We start from the raw sequence: 14,611 nt of genomic DNA, 5'->3' as shown, positions 1-14,611 counted from the left end.
TGGATGGAACCAAACACCTGCCGGCAGCGGGGTGGGATGGGGCAGGGTGTCGTGCCCCACAAAAACAAGAGAGGGCGCAAATGCGGAAAAGCCCGACGTCTTCCTGTAAAACAAAGTGTGTTTTCTCATCTGCAGGATGAAACTGAAACTTTTCTCTCCCAAGGTTTGAGTAGACCTTGACTACTCTCCCTTATTTCCCCCCCTTAAATGGGCTGTTCCATGCCTGGCCGTTGACGCGCATCCCTGAGGACCGAACCAATTGTCACAGAAATGAGAAGACATACACTACCCCAAATTAACATCCGTTAACGGTAATATTCTCCCGAAATTAGATAGCTATCAGAATTTATTATTATAAGTTATCTAATCTATTTTTTTCCCACACTGCTGTTGGAATAGATGTCCACTTATTATAATCTATCTCCCCTCTCTCAGCATTAATGGGATACTCCTGAAAGAGGCTGCAGAATTGGCATATCAGAGGGGAGGACAACAGCGCCACCTAGTTTTAGGTGAGACATAAATACTGTAGTGCGAAAGAGTTGAGATGGGCTACAAGCATTGGAGGTTTATCAGCTGTGTGTATTAAACATATTAAAAAACTGCATGTAGAACCTGCCCAGGTCGAAATTACCAGTGTTATTCAATTCAATAATGTAAGCAACAACAACAACAATCCTAATCTTCTCTCTGATAAATTGTGGAAATGCTGTAACAGGCATGGTGGGAGCATGGGAGACTCATAGCTGTCAAGTGTCCCTTATTTGAAGGGACAGTCCCTTATTCCAGCGCCATGTCCCGCTGCTGTCCCTTATTGATAGATGTCCCTTAAATGTCCCTTAAATGATGTCCCTTAAATGATGTCCCTTAAATTTCAAAGGAAGCAGCTCCTCTCCCTCCCTCCCTCCCTGCCGGCCAGGGAGGAGGGAGGCTCCAACTGTGTTGCTTGGCTATGTTGCTCACCCAATAAGAGGTCTAAGAACGACTGGGGGGTGGAGCTTGCATGCCTTGTGTGTGGCTAGTTAATGCAAGCTTAGGGGGTTTTTGAATGCTGGACGCCATTTTGTTGCACATGCTGCTGCAAACTTTGCAGTGCAAAGCCAGGCCGGGGAGCCATCTTAAGTTGAGGCTGCATAGGCCTTGTGGTGCATGTGATTCAGATTCTATTCAGTTGAACCTCTGGTTACAAAGTTGGTTGGCCAGTGTTCTCCAAGCTACCAGCATGAGTTTGACCAGACTGCAGGAGGACAGGAAGACTGGAGTGCCTAGAACAGGTGAGGCTGCAGGTCCCTTATTTTGGCTGCTGGTCCCTTATTTTCAAATCTGTAAGTTGACAGCTATGGGGAGACTTATGACTGGCTCTCAATGTTTTAATTGCAAACCCTTTCTAATTATTTTTGAAATACCAAAATTAGAAGGTTACGAATGTAGCACACCTGTTCCAAGTGATAATTCCACTGTGGAGGCCCTTGAGAGCATACCCTTATTGCAACAAAAGTGCTGTTTTACACTTATTCAACTACGTGAAAAGTGTGACTTCATCTCCTGCTAGCTGAAAAGCCCAACAGACACAATCAAGCTAAAGTTCAGCACATACAATACTGAACTGATTTCTGTGGGATAGAATTAAGAAGGTGCTCCCAGTACAATAATTTAGGCCTAAATACCCTTGACTTTAGGGATGCGGGTGGCGCTGTGGGTAAAACCTCAGTGCCTAGGACTTGCCGATCGTATGGTTGGCGGTTCGAATCCCCGCGGTGGGGTGAGCTCCCGTCTTTCGGTCCCAGCTCCTGCCCACCTAGCAGTTCGAAAGCACCCCTAAGTGCAAGTAGATAAATAGGTACCACTTTATAGCGGGAAGGTAAACGGCGTTTCTGTGTGCTGTGCTGGTGCTGGCTTGCCAGAACAGCTTCGTCACGCTGGCCACGTGACCCGGAAGTGTCTGCGGACAGCACTGGCTCCCGGCCTCTTAAGTGAGATGAGCGCACAACCCTAGAGTCGGACACGACTGGCCCGTACGGGCAGGCGTACCTTTACCTTTACCCTTGACTTTAGGAGGGACATGGGTGGCGCTGTGGGTTAAACCACAGAGCCTAGGACTTGCCGATCAGAAGGTCGGCGGGACGAATCCCCGCAACGGGGTGAGCTCCCGTTGCTCGGACCCTGCTGCTGCCAACCTAGCAGTTTGAAAGCACGTCAAAGTGCAAGTAGATAAATAGGTACCGCTCTGGTGGGAAGGTAAACGGTGTTTCCGTGAGCTGCTCTGGTTCAATAAAGCGAGATGAGCGCCGCAACCCAGAGTCGGTCACGACTGGACCTAATGGTCCCTTTACCCTTACCCTTGACTTTGGCTTGACTGCTCAATCTGCTTCTATGTTGTTTCATTCATTCTGTTGCACTCAGTGGTGTAGTGGAGCAGGAACAAGCGACTCCACTTGCTTTACAGCAGGGATGATGATGTCATCTCCTGGGGTGCCTTTTGGCAATCCTCTGCATGCTAAATAAGCAAACATTTCTGAGAAAGAAACCTTCCAAATAAACGTAGCAGCGGAAGAGAAGGGTTAAATTAGCATGCATGGCTAATGATTAAACTGCCACTTCTATTTTGAAAAATCCCCTTGTTATAAGATAACAAGTTGTCACAAAATAGCAAGCAAACTTTTGAGTTCACAAGAACACTTAATCATGCTGGATGTCAAATAAAGCAAAGAAGGGGGGGGGGGAATTCTGGTTTCTGATGGTAGCTTAGAGAAGGGAGCTTGATGCCATAGCTGTCAACTTACAGATTTGAAAACAAGGGACCAGCAGCCTCGAAAATAAGGGATCAGCATCCAAAATAAGGGATTTTGGCTTAGCTTATACAGAAATCCGGCACTGATGGAGCCATGCTGCTTTTGCTGCGACTGACTGTGTTTTGCAGGGGGTTGGACTAAATGATCCTAAAGGTCTACAACTCCGACCAAAGAAGAGTGGCAGACAAAACTGATGGCAAAGCTTACAGGCAGAATTAGAAACCAGGAAGAGGAACTCTTTAATAAAGAATGGGGAAAGTTTATAATTTAGTTGAAAAGCTATTGTAAAGAGTTACATACATTGGTAGGATTGACAGAAAACTTATAGTAAAAAATTGAACTATGGATGAACAAATGATTTATAAAAATAGAGTTATGAAAGGGATGCAGATGGGGAAATCACTACATTAAGATGCTGCACTGGTTGGAGGGTATGCTAAGCAGCACGTCGGGGCTGCCGTCGTCCTGGTGCGAGGAGTTCCATCGGCCCTTCCCTGCCCGAGAGAGAGGGAGGGAGGGAGAGAGACTCTCGCCCACGCCGCCCGCGAGCCCGGCATGAGGCAGTTGCGGCGGCACTGCGGCCGCTGAAGCGCTGCCCTTCTGTGTCCCTCTCCATCCCCTCCTCTTCCTCCTCCTCAGCCGCCGCCGCTGCCACCTCCGGCTTCCCCTGGCAGCACAGTGGAAGTCTCGCAAGAGAGAGGCTGCCTGCCCACCCGCTGCCACCCATCTCCTCACAACGCAACCCTGAGGGGGAAAAGGGAGAGACGGAGCCGCGGCAGCTCGTGCGCACGCTCTCTCGCGCGGCGGAGGACCCCAAGCCGCTGCTTCCTTCCTGAGCCAGGTGAGCATGAAACCCGGGAAATTTAAGGGACATCATCAATAAGGGACAGCAGTGGGACACAGCGCTGGGATAAGGGAGTTTCCCGCCAAATAAGGGACGGTTGACAGCTATGCTTGGTGCATTGCTTCCTGCTTTGCCAGTTCCAGTTCTGACTGTCTCAGCCTCAATGGTGGGGCAAAGAGCAACCACTCCATAGAGTGCCTTCCATACTGATCTGGAAGTGGGGCAGATAACAATATCCAGGTCAGGGCTGGTCCTGCCACATAGCTCTTTGCATAAGCTGGTAGCTTAATATCAACTGATATATTATATTGTCCACATGACTTGGAAAGCTGTCTGTGGACAAATGCCGGCCTCCTCGGCCTGAAAGCGGCCATGAGTGCAGTACCCCATAGTCAAATTCGACTGAACTTAACCGTCCAGGGTCCTTTACCTTTACCTATTATATTATGTAGCATGCATGGGAGCTTGTAAAGCTTTATTAAGTTGCAAGTACTAAACATGGAAGCATCAAATATTAAGATAAATGTTGGAAGTGTTGCTGTTAGAGCAGGGACTGCCATCATTTCACACATGGTTCTATTTTACTCTTGTCTTAAAGAAATGCAGTTGTAACGTGACTTGTATTTTGGTCGATGCAGCATAAATTTGGGGAATCTTCATAATTTCTACACATTCCAGCAGATGGCAGCAACTGTTTCAGTATATGATATAAAGCAGCCTGTTTAAAACAGAGGTTTAGCCACTTGGCTGACTCCAGATTGCCACTATTTTGCAAGAGGGATTCAAGTGCACACTGGAAGGTTAGGTTTGCACAGTTAAAGTGGATTAATGGGTTCTGTCACCCTAGCACAACAAATCCAAATTTCAAAATAATCAGCTTTAATTTTTATTTTTTGTAAATAGTTTTGATTGGTTTTCATAAATGTATAGCGAAATTTAAGCATACAATTAAATCTAAGCATACAGTCATACCCCCCCCCATACCACCTCCCCAGACTTTTTGAAGTTTGGAAATGATGGGGAAATGGTTCATAGAATCATAGAAAAGTACATTGAAAATGCATTGAAAAGTGTGGGATGAACAATTAACCAACAGAATGATATCTGAATACCTCATGAGCAAATCAGGATTAATGCAGGATGAATGTTCATTGTTGTAAAACCATCCTGCAAAAAAAAAATCAAAACAAATGCTCAATGAAATCCAGACATAATTTAACCTTTCTGTCTGCTTTGTGTAAGCAAATGAGGATGAGTGTTCATTAAACAAGTCATCTAGAGAGGGCCAGAGAAGGTTCAAACTATGGCTAACAAATTGTTCCCCTAAAGAATATGTGGTTTACTTGACACCATGTGATGCGGCTTCTTTGCTTAAGTAATTTGAGTTTCTCTTACTAAATTGACTTCCTACTTAAAGACCTCTGCACTTAGTCCTTCCTGCTATCTGCATATTGCATACTATAATTTGACTTGATCATAGACTTCATTCTTCTATTATATGGTTAATCTACCAGGAATGCCTCCGTGCAGTGGGATGGTCTATGTTCCTTAATCCTTTATCAGTGCTGCCCTTTCTTTGATTCTGTAATCGGGACCTTCCTTTATATACCAGTATGTTGAAAGCAAGCCTGAAGGTTTATCCATACGTCTAGCTTTCCTTCTAATCATCTAATTGGGTTTCGCACAGGCCCCATTACAATTGTGCGGGAACATAATGGCATCAAAAGAAATGCTAATCACACCGTTGAAAATCTGGTTCCACTCCTTCAATTTCTCCTTGTTTCTCCTTCTCCCCCACCCCCCCTGTATGTGCTATATAATTTTCCTTTGAAAAAGACATAACTCAGCAATCTGCTGACACTCCCAAGTCTCTCTCCTCAGCCCTCTACAATGCAACTCATAGATGGAACTCACAAATCATTTGGAAGCTATTCCTTGGTTGAGCAGAGCTGGAGCTGAACAAAAGGAGGTCACCCCATCCCAGTCCCCTCACCCTCTGTGGAATGGCAGGAATTTCTCCACACTCTATAGTCTGGGGGAGTAATGGCATCGGTGGATGGCTGATTGTTTTTACATCTAAAGCCTGTGCAAGGCCCCAGCTTAGCGCCTGTCAACTGCGGGGGTATTAACCCTAGATCTCTCAGAGTTAATAGAAATCTTGAATACTAGGGAGACAATGGAGGAGGCAATGGCCCTGCCCTTTATTTTACGAACAGTTTTCCTTTGAGTTGAAAAGAAATGCCGGCTGGCTGAGCATTAATCTTGCTCACCTGATACCAGGAACGTGTTCTGGTAGGTTCTTGAGGGTCTCTCTCTGCCTTCATCAGTATTTCTTCAATTTATTTCCTGATAGAGACCACTGATTTAATATACCAATCTGAGTAAGATGGTTTCAAAAAATGGGTTGGACTCAGACTAACCACTGGAGGACTTTTGCTAACTGCTAAAAGGCAGAAGAGAGAGGAGGAGATTTTCAGCGTTACCTCCTTCCTCCCGCAGCCTCTTGTGTCACAGTGTCCCCCACTGAAATTTGCACCAGGAGGTTGGTGGATCCTCAATAACACGTTGAGAGGTGGCATGGGACTGCAGGGTAGGGAAATGGTAAAAAATGGTCTTCTCCTCCTTCTGCACGCAGGAGCATCCATTTAGTAGAGCACGAACCTCCCCTAGATCAGAATCTGCAAATGGAAGTTGCCGGTCTGGTCATGGAGGGAAAACTCTAGCTCCAACTCACCTTTCATTAAATTCCCGTTTGTGGAATGCTCTCCTCAGGGAGGTTCATCTGGCGCCTTCATTCTACATCTTTAGGTGTCAGGTGTTGTTCCTCTTCAACCAAGCCTTTGGCTGATGAATATTTTACGGCCTTTTAAATGTGTTTGTGTTTTGTTTTAGTTTTAGCTATTTATTTTGTGCTTTTGTTCTGTATTTTTAGCTTGTGAACTACCCTGAGACTTTTGGATGAAGGGCAGTGTTTAAATTTTAATAATAATAATAATAATAATAATAATAATAATAATACGGTTGATCTATGGTTCTGCAATAATTGTAATTGTCAAGATGAGCAATAGAGCTAGAAGGCACAGTTTCTTATGTAGCAAATTAAAAAAATTCTCTTCCCTCTACCATTTTGATTCAGAGGCAGGATACAGCATACACAGCTTTATGCTATACGTAAACTGCTATTAGACTATTTTGTAAACAGTTTTGCATTATTATTTTTTACAACCATGCAGTATAGAAAGTTTATTAAATAAATAAATATGCAATCAAGGCTGGGGAAGGGAGGAGGGAATCACAGAACAACGGATGAAATATCTTTGTGTGAGAAGGTGATAGGTAAGAAAGCCTTACTATTTCTAGTGAACTAGCTAAAAATACTTGGGCAGAATTTTGTAACTCTACACACAGTCCTGTTTCAAGGATTCAATGGGTCTTTTTCTTTTCTTAACTTTTGGCGGTATTGGTGTAGTCTGCCATTCCAGGAAATATCAATGAATTAAGAACCAGTAACTTTGACTATTTGGAATGGAAGGTCATCCTGGGTATATGTGGAAAGGTCATTTCCTTGGATTTGCAATAAAGCCTCAGAGCTGCCCTATAATCTCAGCATTACAAGGTGCTAATCTCCACCCAAACCAAAAGAGGCCTGGTCTAGGAGCAGGTATTAACAATGACCTCCATACTCTTAATATTTAAGTAAACATATGGCCTTACTTAAAAGGGCAAGTAATGTTTTCCTACTTTTCTAAAGATAAACTTGGTTTGTAGAACTCCACTTTCCAAAGTGCAGCAAAATTGACATAAAACGAATTCATTCCGCAGGTGAGGATCTCCAGTAGCAACACATAATCTCATTATTATTCTGCTAAACTTTCCAAAAATATCGTGTGCAGTACTTTAGGGACATAAGTGGAACATTTCTTGGTATTTCCAGACTAAAAACCTGACACCAAAAGGATGTGAGGAGACCTAAGGGAAAACAGCCCTAGCTTCAAAATGTGCAAGGAACATGCTTGCCTATAATGGAAAATGCAAGTGTCCTTAACCAGGCGCATTCTTCATAGCTGGCATGGCATGAGAATGCACACAGTGCTTTGCAGACTGAGAAACACCTTAATGTATGTTATGTTACTGTCTCGGTTTGCATTTGTTATTTCATTGCAAGTCTGCTCATCCAGAGGTACATAGTGTCGATCTGTTTAAAACATCCTCTTTTTTTTGTGACATTCTTGCTGTGCAGGATACTGTATTTTGGGAGCATAGAAAGAAGCAGAATGTGAGATATTAATGTCTTTCACCAGATATCAGGTTCCATGATAAGAGACTCCAGGTGTTAGATCAGCTGGCAACTTGTAAAATTTGGATTTCTGTAAGATTCTGAAGGCAGAAAATATAAAAGGCAGCAGGTAGTTGCAGAGGTAGCTTCTAAAAGGCACTGTTACTAGTACAGACCGCAAACCTCCATTCTCAGGCTGGACCTGAAGAGCTATGACTAGTGGAAGAAACTGCTCCAATCTGACTCACTATCAAAAATAATACTATTTATGAGGAACGTGTTGGCTCAGATAAGGCTCAGATAAGGCTCAGATAAGGCTCAGATAAGGCTCACATGGCTCAGATAAGGATTTCTCCTAAAGGGAATGCAAATAGAGAAAAACATCTACCAAGGATTTTACAGAAGGGCAAGATTCTGACAGCTTTTGCTACATTAACCAGTTTCATGCACACACATAAGCTATCCTTGTCACCTTAATTAAGACATATACACATTTAATTAAATAATGCGCAGATACATTTATGCCATGTACCACATGGGATCTGATGGCATGGTTTTTGGTTTAAAGGATTTTCTGTACTGCATCAATGGCCAGCAAATGTAGAGCAGTGGCTAGATTGGCAGAGACTGTCCAGGGTGTAAGGCAATGCCATTCCAAGGCCTGCTGTTTAATTATATTTTGTGACTTAACTTTATATCCCACCGTTCTTCCATCATAGAGTTCACAGCAACATACCTAGGGTTCCAAAGTGATTGCTCATACACACACTGAGCCAGACCCAAACTGCTTAACTTCTGAAATTTTACTTTATCATATACTGTCAGACCATGGACTGGAAACTAACGGCTATCTCTTTGGAGATGTCAGGAACTGAGCCTGCCTCAATAACATGCAAAGTTGGTGTTCTACAGCCTAATTTATGGCTTCTCCTCAGCTGATGTGCTACTGGTGGCTGTTTTCCAGGGCCCTTATTTTGTTGTTGTTCATCAGTCGTAAGTAATTATAAGGGAAAGGATTTTGGCAAACCATCGTTTTTTACCGCTGTATCCTCAGGCAATCCACAACCTTGCACTGTCGATAATGTTTGCCCTGTAGCACATTCCAAAATGACTCTTTCAAGTGAGGAGATAAACAATCTTCCTGGACTGTTTTTGACAAGTGCCCACCTGAATTAACCCAGGCATGTATTGCTCCATTCCAGAACTCTTTCAGATCTTCAGCATTAAAGTGTGTATGTGTGTTTGTTTGTCTGTTTGTGTTTGTTTGGTCAGTCCTGTGTGAATGTGTGATGCCAGGTCAAAGTTAAAATAAACTGTAGACAAAGCTTTGAATAAATTTTGTTCTGGCAGCTTCTGTTTCAGTTTCACATCTGAGCTCAGGTCCCTCCTGTTCCAGAGCACAGACCTCTCAGCCTATAAATCTTCCAAGCCCAAATCCCAAAGGATAGTAGTGTGTGTGTGTGTGTGTGTGTTTGTTTGTTTGTACCACATCCCCTCCCTCCCGCAGTGGCTGACAATATTAGAAGTCGCAACTGGCCAAGCTGTGTGTGTGTCTGTGTGCGTGTGTGTTTCCTGCAGGTGCTCAAAAGGAAATCGAGTTCCTCTGTAGTCTCCAATGACTTGAAGGTGTAATAAAGGTTGACGTCCCAGGAGAGCTGTGAGCAAGCAAGTTTATATACTGCTTTAATGAGCTCAGTCGGTCTTTCTGATGAAGTTAATTTCATTTTTTCCCCTTCATCTGGTTCATACAGTTGACACAGATATTTCATCTTAAGTGCTCTGCAGCTTTCAGTATGAGGCTATACTTTACATTAGTTTGTTTACTGCTTTGTAGCCGGGCTTTCCCACCTATGCCCCTACTTGTCTGGTGATGAATTAAACACCAATGGGAAAACAAAACTCTCTCCTTTTGCACCGAGTCTGAAGAGAGCTTGTCTACCACTTAATTCTTTTTTATTATGTTTGTATTCTGCCCTTCCTCAGTAGAATTTCCCTCCCCCTTTTGTCCTCAAACAATCCCGTGAGGTAGGTTAGACTGAGAAATAGTAATTGTCTCAGGGTTAACTAATAAGCTTCATGACTAAGCCATGCATGTAGTGGTTAGAGAGTCAGACTAGGACCTGGGAGACCAGGGTTCAAATCTCCACTAGGCCATGAAGCTAAATTTGGGCCTTGGGCCAGCCTCTCTGCCTAACTACCTCACAGGTTTATTGTGCAGATTAAATGTAGGTGGGGGTGGGGATCATGTATACCACTTTGGGCTCCTTGAAGGAAAAGGTGGGATATAAATGCAATAAATGAAATAAAACAAGGAGTGATATTCAGTGTTGGTCATATTCATAGTAGACCCACTGATATCAATTTACTTAAATCCACTTATTTCAGTGCATATATTCTCAGTATGACTTAGTGAGATATCACCTATATCCACCACATGTACTACCAACCTTACTGTATGATTGTGAAACATGGACCACTTACAGACGCCATCTCCAACTTCTCGAAAGATTCCATCAACGGTGTCTCCGAAAAATCTTACACATCACTTGGGAAGACAGGCGAACTAATATCAGCGTACTGGATGAAGCAAAGATCACCAGTGTTGAAGCAATTATTCTTCAACATCAACTTCGTTGGACTGGTCATGTTGTGCGGATGCCTGATGATCGTCTTCCAAAGCAACTACTCTCTTCCGAACTTAAAAATGGAAAGCGTAATGCTGATGGTCAACAAAAGAGGTTTAAAGACTGTCTCAAGGCAAATCTATAAAAATGGAGTATAAACACCGACAACTGGGAAACACTGACCTGCGAGCGCTCCAGTTGGAGAACAGCCTTTACCAAAGGTGTCATGGGCTTTGAAGACACTCGAACTCAGGACGCAAGGGAGGAACATGCTAAGAGGAAGGCTCGCTTGGCAAATCCACACCGTGATCAACTCCCACCCGGAAACCAATGTCCCCACTGTGGAAGGACATGTGGATCCAGAATTGGCCTCCACAGTCACTTGCGGACTCATTGTTAAAACCGTGTTCATGGAAGACAATCTTACTCGGCTTTGAGTAATTGCCAAAGAAGAAAAAGAATACCCACCACACCCTGTTATTTGTCTAATTCAGTAGTGGTGATGTTTTGTGAAGACCATTGACATCTAAGTCAATCCTCAGTTCTCAAGAGCGTATTCCATTTATATAGGGGAGGAAGGGAAAGGAGATTGTTAGTCGCTTTGAGACTCCTTAGGGTAGTGATAAAGCGGGATATAAAATCCAAACTCTAAAATCCAAACTCTAATTAATCTGAGTATATTTGGGTGTCCTTGTTACATATGCCAGACTTTTTTTTGGCTAAGCCCCAGATAAAGGGGCATATAACATCATCATAATGAAACATACATTTGGATTCTGTGATTTAGACACCCAACATTATGAGACTGGTCTTTAAAAGTTTGAATGTGGAAGTTTTATACAACTCTTCTGATCCTTGCACCCTGATTTTGAAATTGTTGTTGTTGTTGTTGCATTTATAAACTGCCCTATGCACGCAGGTCTCAGGGTGGTTTGCATTATTGACACATGTATAATTCTGTATGATGATACAGTGGTACCTCGGGTTAAGAACTTAATTCATTCCGGAGGTCCGTTCTTAACCTGAAACTGTTCTTAACCTGTAGCACCACTTTAGCTAATGGGGCCTCCCGCTGCTGCCGCGCCGCCAGAGCACAATTTCTCTTCTCATCCTGAAGCAAAGTTCTTAACCTGAGGTACTATTTCTGGGTTAGCAGAGTCTGTAACTTGAAGCATCTGTAACCTGAAGCGTCTATAACCCGAGGTACCACTGTAGTATGTTCCTTTCAATCTTATTTCCAAATTGCTTCCAGCCTAATGTAATATTGATTAGCAGGCATTAGGGCAAATCCTTTAAGAACATGGAATGATGGGTTTTATTGCATGCTGTAACAAATCCCCTGCACCCAATTGTAGCAAATATAACACAATTCCTCTGGAGTGAGCATGTAGAAATTGTACCCTACTGCAAAATCAGATGCTGTTAAGTTGTGTTTGCAGCCAGGGGCACACCATTTCCCCATAAATTTCAATACAAATATCAGATGATAAATGGATTTGATAGGCTGTGGTCTCTTGACTTTTCCACTTGCCTTCCTGATAACAATAAGCACCGTGTGCAATGTGCATGGTAACATTCATTTTAGGTGGGTGTAGTAATACAAAACAAAACCATTACTTTTGCCCTAGGAACCCTCCAGTTAGAAACATCTAGACACAGCCATTTGGAAAATCCCAGCATGGCCTTCTTGACATTCTGCTTCCCTGCAAGTTCCAAATCTCCATAAACTAATGATCACAAAGAAAATAATCATGGCATCGCTTTCTAGATTAGAGTTGCCAGCCATATTTTTAAAAAAAAAGAGTTCTAGGGATTACTTCTTTAGTAGATGTGGAGCAGGCAGATTGCAACCCAAACAGCTTTCCCATCACCAACTCTCCAGACTAGGAATGTTATTGGGGGTCAACATCAAATGCTTCTTTTGAGCTGAAGGTGGCTCTCTTTCCCACTATGGAACCACATGGAAGCTTCATATACCTGTATAGGGAATTATTTTCTATGTGTCTCTTATACTTCAAGAAGTCAAGAGACGCCAGGGTGAACAAATGCAGTAGACTAAAGCAGTAGCCTGTATGCTTTTCAGACCTTGCATGTGGATACCTTCATTTTTTCACCCTACATTTGTTTGGTGGGTTGTGCTGCTTTACCCTGTGACCCAATAGTGTGTTCTGACCTTGAAGACCAGGGGATTAGAGAGCAGGATTCCTATATCACTGTGTAGAAGAGGAAATTTTTCGGTCCTGCTGCACTATGACACAACAAGCTGTAATTCCCTCTCCTGTGCAGCTGTTAGGGTGGTCTGTTATGTATCACCAAAAAGCAAAGAAATTTATCATCAAAAGAAGAGGACAAAACAGGACTGACATTTGCTTAAAATATATGCATATGCTGATTTACGTATGCAAATTTAGAAAGGATTGCTATCGCTTAAATAGTAATGCAGTACATCTCACCATAGTGGGGAGGACTGCTTGTGACCTATTCACCTACACGGTCTACTGCTCAGTCTGTTGTTGATGGAAAACTTCAAGGTTCCTGCTCTCCCTTCCTATGGTTCTTTACCTTGAATGCAAAATAGCACCAGAAACTTATTCCAACAGTGAACACCTTTAAAAAAGAGACTGCCCTCTGTAAAGTAGGTCACATGAGTATCCTATCAACTATTCAAGGAACAGGAGCCCTGTCCTACTTTGTGACTGGTCACATAGGGCAAGAGACCTAAATCAAAGCTGCTGTACCAGAGTCTTCTATCCAAGTAGTGTGCTATATGTCTGCTGTCTGGATCTTATACATAGGCTTCAGCCAGGTTGTTCCTCTTGCCATAGTGAAATTATTTGACAGCACTAAATTCTGGGGAATTCATTATTCTTACTACATTTGCTCCTTTTACGCCCACACCCACACAAACCTTGAGTTCAGCAAATTGTGATTGTTCTGCTATTACATGACAGAGGAATGGCAGGCATCGGCCTTGATTATGAATAAGATAAATGGTAGTTATAAGAACAAGAGAATACTGTGTTTTTTTCCTATTATGTGGCATAAATCAGAGCTGGGATTAGCAGGACAAGGAGAAAATGTGTGCATGTATCTGCAAGTTTGGATGACTGTTTCTGTGTACTTGCACTGAGCATTGGCAGGAGAAGAAAGAGCTGGGAATGAATGTAGATGTTTAGAGTCTCAAAATATGTTAATGCTCCCATTATTTTAAGGCATATTTACCTGGGAGGAAGCTTTTAGGTCCAACTCAAGATGAAGGGCAAGAGGGCACCTCTCGTACTCTGTGGACTGGCAACTGAATATTGTTTCAGCAATGACAACGGAACAGTGTCCAGGCTAGCTTATGGGATGCAGGGCATGTGGGACGTACAGCTCCAGGGCTAGCCCAACACATTTTGTTACCTGAGGTGAAGGACAAAATGGCGCCTCCTGCCTTTTACCATGTACAAAAGCTGACCAGGCTGCATCACACTGGTGATGGAGCAGCTTCCTTCACTGCTTCTGAGGCAGCAGACTTGTTTAGGGTGGTCAGGGTAGACCAATATAGACCTTTGCTTGTCCACACTTCAGCAATGTTTCCCGGGAATTCTCTTAGAAGAGCTTAGTAATAAATACATTGGGTCAGGTCAATGCCCCTAGGTAACATTTTCCCCTTTAAAGTGCTGTCTCAGTGCCTAGGTAAGTGCAGTTGAAAGGATTTTATTGTAACTATTTTTTTTCTAAGGGCTGTACATACATCATTTTGAAGAAACCATGTTTGGAAATTTAAAAAAAAACAAAACACCCAACCTCTAATAGCTCCATTCTGAATGTTGAATCTAGCAGTGGCATTTGTGAAAGTGACAAAATATTTGCGCAGTTGGCTTTAGTCCTGGCCAGAGCTTCTGGAAATAAACAGATGTCTTGTTAAGCAGAATAGAGGTGGGGAAGGAAAACGCAAAGGGAAAATGTCTTGACATATTACACAACGTGTGCAAATAAAATCACAGGTTTTCTACAGGGTGAGAAAACTCAGGAATTAATACTCCTCTTTGGGATTTGGAGTCAATCCTGAATGGAATCATGCTGATCACGT

General features: G+C 43.0%; 1 long non-coding RNA gene across 1 annotated transcript in view; it reads left to right on the top strand.

Annotated features, from left to right (window-relative positions):
- Positions 1-118: 118 nt before the first annotated feature.
- LOC310679989 overlaps positions 119-14,611 on the top strand; it is a 28,057-nt gene continuing 13,564 nt past the window's right edge. The window contains exons 1-2 of the long non-coding RNA XR_014512592.1: positions 119-311; positions 436-512. This is a non-coding gene — a long non-coding RNA (uncharacterized lncRNA). The remainder of the gene's footprint in view (positions 312-435; positions 513-14,611) is intronic.

The sequence above is a fragment of the Podarcis tiliguerta genome (genome assembly GCF_965153285.1).
Source record: "Podarcis tiliguerta genome assembly, chromosome: 6".
Taxonomy (NCBI): Eukaryota; Metazoa; Chordata; class Lepidosauria; order Squamata; family Lacertidae; genus Podarcis; species Podarcis tiliguerta.
The sequence above is the reverse complement of the archived record's forward strand: the minus strand, read 5'-3'. Positions and strand labels throughout refer to the sequence as shown.